This window comes from Centruroides sculpturatus, unplaced genomic scaffold (assembly GCF_000671375.1).
Source record: "Centruroides sculpturatus isolate CEXI.00-Female unplaced genomic scaffold, Cexi_2.0 scaffold655, whole genome shotgun sequence".
NCBI lineage: Eukaryota > Metazoa > Arthropoda > Arachnida > Scorpiones > Buthidae > Centruroides > Centruroides sculpturatus.
The window spans coordinates 357,110-364,025 of NW_019385008.1; positions in this window are offsets into that span (position 1 = coordinate 357,110).

The following is a 6,916-nucleotide window of genomic DNA, read 5'->3' on the forward strand; positions in this document are numbered from 1 at the left end:
CCTCAACCCTGGGGTGCCACCAGACAGTTGGAACGTTTACAAAATGTTCTTGGTTAAAAGTTGCATACTAATCTAAACAAAAATGTTCCTACTCAAAGACAGAACCAAATTGTGCTTTTTACTGTAAATGACATTTTTCGGTTTTGATGGTAAATAAAAGAATAAAGTCCAAAATAGAGCATTTTGTCTGATTCTACCCCAGTTAAACTTATTTCAAATGCAAAATAGATATCATGAAAGAGAAATTTGTGACTAATTTTATACACTAATTTTTATTGATAAATTAATAACACACAAACTATAATAATTACATTTCTCTTTATATTTATTGTAAATGTTTAATTTTACAATACGGTAAAGTAATGTCAATTCTGTGTTTATTCTATTTATAGATTAACGATATGTCAGTTTCTCTTTTCTATGAGAATGGGAACAAAATTAAAGAGTAAAGTTAGTACTTTAAGAAAATGTAAAGAATTAGATAGATGACCAACATGATCTATTGTCAAAGAAAAAGTATAAAGTACAGGGGCAACCCATTGCTTATTTGGGGCGGAAAGCATATATTTTAATTAAGTAAATTAAAACAAGCATAAATATATATTTTTGTATTGAGAAATATACTGTCTACCTTTTTAATTCAAATTATATATATATATTTAAAGCTTTTGGCTTATCATTAGTGAAATTTTCAACTGTTTTATATAATTTTGAAGAAGCGTAGCCTCTAATAAACAGTATTCTCTCCAAAGTAAGGGTCCGTCATAAATTACGTAAGGGCGATTTCGGCCATTCTAGACCCCACCAACCCCTGTGTAAGAAACCGTAATATTTTCTTTAATCCCCCTTCCCCTTCCCCATCTTATGTAATATTTTGACATGATTTTATAGAAAGACTTTAACAAAAAAATTATTTTATGAAACTCAAAAAACCTTAGATACAAAATATATAATTATAAATTAGTTAATTAATATGTACTATTATTTATAAAAGACTTTATGTGAATAAATTTAAAAATATAAAAATTTAATGAATGAACAATTTATTTTAAGAACTTTATTTTTTAATTATTAACAATCTTATTATTATTTTCATTAATCAACGTCATAACATTTATTTTTATATTAGAGAGGTCGAGGCAGACGTTTTAAACGTGTAAACGTGTAGGTCGGACGTTCGGTGCCGCTTTCCCGTAAGCCTAGAAGTTTGACGATAGTGTTTGGAATGTCGAGCGTGATTCTACCGACTATCCAAACACCATTGTCAAACTTTTAGGCTTACGGGAAAGCGGTGCCGAACGTCCGACCTACACGTTTACACGTTTAAAACGTCTGCCTCAACCTCTCTAATATTTTTAATTTTCGCAAAAGACGAAAAAACTTTGCCAGATGGACTAGCTAGTGCACGTGTAAACAGAAACGTGATACAAAATAAAACAAGAGAGAATAGAGAGAAACTGTATTTCGTTGCCATATTGATTATATCTTGGCTAAGGCCAAGAAAATAAACTACACGCTGCTAAAATGTGCTAGGTACACCTGGAGACTATACAGTAAAGCTTATAAAACTCTAAATAATGGGGCAATACAACCAATGCTATTTTACGCGGCCTCTGGCTGTGGTCATATAACTAGTAAAAATTCAGTAGCAAATAAACTACTCTCTCTTCAAAGCCAGTTTGTCATCAGAAGTTCAAAGTGCTGCAGAACTGTTTTTACTAATGCCTCTTTGAACTAGCGGAGCTTTTTCCTCTGTCAGTATGTATTGTAGAAAAGGTTCTAAACGACTACATCAGAACCACAGACGTCAAGGCTCAACAACGGTCTCTATTCTTATCTATGGCTGTTCAAATGCTACCACATTGCAATTACTCTACTATCTCTGATCAGCATCCTGTAAACAAGGTTATTTGGTGTCATCTGCTTCCTCCATGGATAACCATGCAAACATTAAAATCTACACAAATGGGTCCAAATGCTCCTTCTTGTCGGCTTAAGTATCTGTATCTTCCTCCAAACTGACATATTTTGCCAAAAATATGTTAGAAGGTACAGATATTTTTCCACATACCTCCATTTATCAAGTTGAAGCAGATGCTGACTACCAAGCTGTTCAGTGGGCCGCTTCACTACCAAACAAAACTCTGTCTATCAACATTTACAGTGATTTTCAGTCCGTCCTAAAAGCTCTATTAGATCCCAATTGCAATAGCAATAAAATCACATATATCCAGCACCGTATTAAAAATCTTGTAAATAAGATAACTTTTATATTTGTTCCTGGAAAACTAGGAAATGAAAACGCCGACTTTGTGGCTGTAAGCTGCAAAGGATACTGATTTGGATTACGCTCGCATTCCTCTCTCACGTAGCAGCCTTAAAAATTATATTCATGACAACGCTATGCAAAAGTGGAATCGATAAAAATAGTTTAGTAGTAAAACTGGTAGAATGACAAGACTATTTTCCTAGTGTTGAATGTAAGTTCTCATCACACTTAGAGATTCAACGTTTGCTACTGCTCAACTACTTACTGGGCATGGTAATTTTAGAAGCTACCTGGCGATGTATAAAGGGCAGAAACTGTTTCTTGCTTTTGCTCTACAGAAAACCTAGACACCGTCGACCATACGATCTATCATTGTCCAATTTACGATGAAGATAAACTTTTTCTGACATTAGAAATCTTTAAGCTTGGTTTCAGGCGGCCACGTCCACTCGATGAGCTTGTTCAGAAACCACTGTTTGATGGTTTGTACAATTATGCTAAAAAAATATGGAAGTAAAGGCTATTTATAATTTATAATTCCTAGTTTTACACTTTAGTTTTCACTAAAAGATGAATACTAATTTTATGTTTACTTTGTATCGTGTATTTTGGTTTATGTATTCCTAGTGTTATACACCCATAGAAATGGTGCAGTTTTTCTAATAAAAAACAAGAGAAAAAAAACCACCACACGGCCTTTCTTTCATGACGAAAAATGTGTAGAACGTGAATCTGCTAGCGTTATTACTTTCTCATGTCACACGAGAAAACGAGCGTTCTTAATAGAAACCACCAAATTAAAGCCAAATTCAAAACGCCACCACTCAACGAGATGAAAAAATAAAACTAAGAATATTACGTAAGACGGGATCTATTACCCCCTACCCCCGAGTAAGAAATCCTTGACCCCTACCCACCCCAAAATACCTTACGTAATTTATGGACAGCCTCTAAACTACAACGAAATTCGCATAAACTTTGAAATAATTTGTCGAAGAACGTTTCCTTTTTCTCTTGTTCTCTCCCCACTATGCATTGACACGAATCGACCAAATCTATTCCATATACTTTTTCAGTAGAGAAAATAGGACCAAATAAGTATAATGGGCAACGATTCGTGTTATTCTTCGAAAACGTTTGTGAAATATGAAAACTCTGCTTGTCTTCTATTAACTTTTGGAAGTTTCTAATATTATGTCGATTTATGATTGTTTTTGTCTTTTAGATATTATTGTAAGATCAACTGCATCACATGATATGAGTCACATATAAGAGATTATACATAATTTACCATTTATATGAAAGGGAATGTTGCACACACGCAACGGGTTAAGTGCTACCCGCCGTGTTTCTCTCCATTGTCGATTCAGTTATTTTTTATGCGTTCTCCAACGGCTTAACAGCTCTGCATAACGTATTTCTCAGGCATTTTGTAATGGCTGTGACAAATTTTCAATTTCCATGTTCGGATTACGCAATTTTTCAGACAACCAGACAATACCGTTATTGTGCGTTATATGTGACGAATCGCAGCATTTTAGAAATCCTTCTTTAGTGCCGGGTATGCTGAAAAAGTGCAATTATTTGCCACATTCGAGTTTTAAATATATGTATATTTTTTATTTCGTAATTTAGAGTTGCAGACTGTGCATTTTTGTAGTCGTGTACAATGCTTTTTAGAAAAGATGATGTTTATGGTATCAGAGTCTAAAATCGTCATCGTTAATCCTCCGTAGCCTTTCACGGTTATTCCATCATCATAACATTCAAGTTTATAGTTTCATTCTTGTTCTTGCAAGTAGTGTTTTAGGAATACCCATCTCGTCTTGGCGCGTGAAAAGTTTAAATCAGTGTTTCCCAACGTTGGGCCTATGTCCCACATTCCTGCAATTGGATTGCTAAGGGACCAATTCGAAAATGGAATCGTCCAGAGTTTAAGTTAACCGTACAGCCGCTGTATATGTTAGGGGGCATAATAATTTCAGAATTGCTTAGGTGGGGCATAGCACAAAAAGGTTGGGAAACACTGATTTCAATCTTCTTTTACATTCGAATCATGAAGTCACATGTTTTACTCGTACATGTGACTTCATACCTCTTACAGAAACGTCAATCACTGTTATCTGTATTTTATTGCGCAGCATAATTAATGCTTTTCGAAGGTTTTTAGACATTAATATTATTATTCAAGACGTTTTAAGTGTTGAAGCTACTCGAATTATCATTTAAATAACAAAACTTAAAATTTATAATTATTTCTTGAAAACATTCAAACTTCTTCTCTGTCCAAAATTTTTGTTTAACTTTAAAATAAGAATCTACTGTATTACTGAAAGCACTAAGCGAGCACCAAAGCACGTATCAATACAAAATAATAAAAGAAGCTTTAATAAATTACACGCAATTTTCAATACAGTACTTAGAAAAGTAAACGTCGAGAAAGTAGATCTGTTCTGTTATATAAAGGTATATTTACTCCATTAACTAAGTGCATTCTACATTAATAGTGTGTACTCTTCAGAAAAGCAGATTTGTCCTAAGATATTAACATTTACTATCTGTAATATAATCATTAAAATGATACGAAGAATGTAATAGCACTAAGTACTCGCATTACGAAAATAAATCAATATTACTCTCGATTGTACGAACTCGGATTGAGCGAATTTCAGAAACATTGGACCAAATTCGTTCAAAAATAACCGTTGTGGAAGAAATTAATTATATGACTACCACTAAAGTTGTTTATACGTTTGCTCGTATCAAAAAATCAAACCAAATTGGTACATATTCATTAATGGAATATTTCCTAAATATTCGTGTTAATGATAATTCAGTAATAAATGAACTTATTCCAGTAAATAAACATTAACTTAAATACAGAATCTATATTTAAAGAATTAGAAAATTCGATATATAATAATGAATCAGGTAGAGAAAACAGTAAACTATTTTTTAAAAGTACATCGTATTTCGTATTTTTCGTTTGATACTTCGAACGAATGGTTTTCGGCACCATCTTTTCCAAGCGACGAATCAACAGCAAAGACAAAATGTAAAAAAAGAAGAATAACGTTTTTAATATCGTTTTCGTTAAAAAAATAATAAATTTTAGTGTTAAATTCACATTCAGTTAAGTGACGTTTTGAAAGTACAGTAGAGCGTCGTTTATCCGAATCAATTAGGGCTGGAGTCGTTCGGATAACTTATTTTTCGGATAACGAATCATGTACGAAAAAATATATTAATTTATCCCGTGTTGAAATTTTTCTCCGTTGCGTGTCGCTTCGCGTTGAATTTTCGTCGATGTTAAACCTAACGAAGACTATTGTATCGTTAAAAATTATTTTTTTATTTTGTACAAACAAAATAAATATATTGAAAAATATAAAAACAATAAAAAATTATACTTCAGATGTTAATTTAGTATCAAAAACGTAAAATATTTGAGTAACCCAAGAAATAGCCGAAGATTGCAGCGCCACAGCACTAGCGAAAATTTAAATTTGCCGACTGGAATGCTTTCGGATAACAGACGTTTCGGATAACCAGCTTTCGGATAAACGACGCTCTACTGTATATACCAAATGCAGTGACGTATCTGGTATACTATACTATAAACTTCAGTAGTGATACCAGCGTATACACAACGAATTGTTATGACATGTGACGAAAGTATGTGACGAAATATAACATAAAAAACAAGCAAATACAATCACCCGAAAAATATTTCAATTCAACTACGATCTAACAAGTATATAAACTTGTTATATCGTAGAAAGTTTTGAAACTATGCTTAATGAGCGTAGAAGATAGTGGTCCAACTGCCATACTTTTGATTAAATTATGTAATTTGATTAATTAATTAATTGGATAGTTATAGTGTAAAACTAAATCGTTGGTATTCATTATATTTTTACAATTTCATGATTAAACGAATAAATATTATTGTGACTAGGTCACAACACAGGGCTGCAATTTTAATCATATTTTAAATTTATTTAACTTAAAATATGTGCTCTTCACCTCAAATTAATAGTGGCTTGCCACTGTTTAGTATATCATACTTTTCCTTTAAAGATAAAGTCGTGCTGCCCATGTATATAACACCTCTGAGTAAAAAATGTTTGAATTGAAATAACGTGACTTCCAGTTGGCAGCGGTGGTTAAAGAAAAACAGACACACAAAAAGACAAACGACAGTGAAGATTTACAAATCTACAATTTTCTCAAATTACGGCTCAATAACAGAAGTTAAGCTACAACAGTGACAATCTGATAATATATTAATTTTTCAACAAATATTTCTCAACGAGCAAAATTGGTCTAGTGTTTCCGAAGTTCATTATATCGGGGTTGGTACAATCGACAGTAATAAAACTTTATTTTCGTCGCATGATTATTTTTAGTATGAACTTCATCGTGACGTACTAATTATATTTCTAACAATAAACTATGTTAAATGTTTGCTCTTTTACGTAAGATAGATAAGTCTGCTTTATCTAAGAGTAAACAAATACAATGCAGTCTATCAATTAGTTGAGTAAATATTCCTTTACATAACAAGATACGCATACTTTTCCTGATTGATGTACATGTATAATGAAATTTAATTTTCTAATTGTAAAAAATTGCGTAAAATCTATT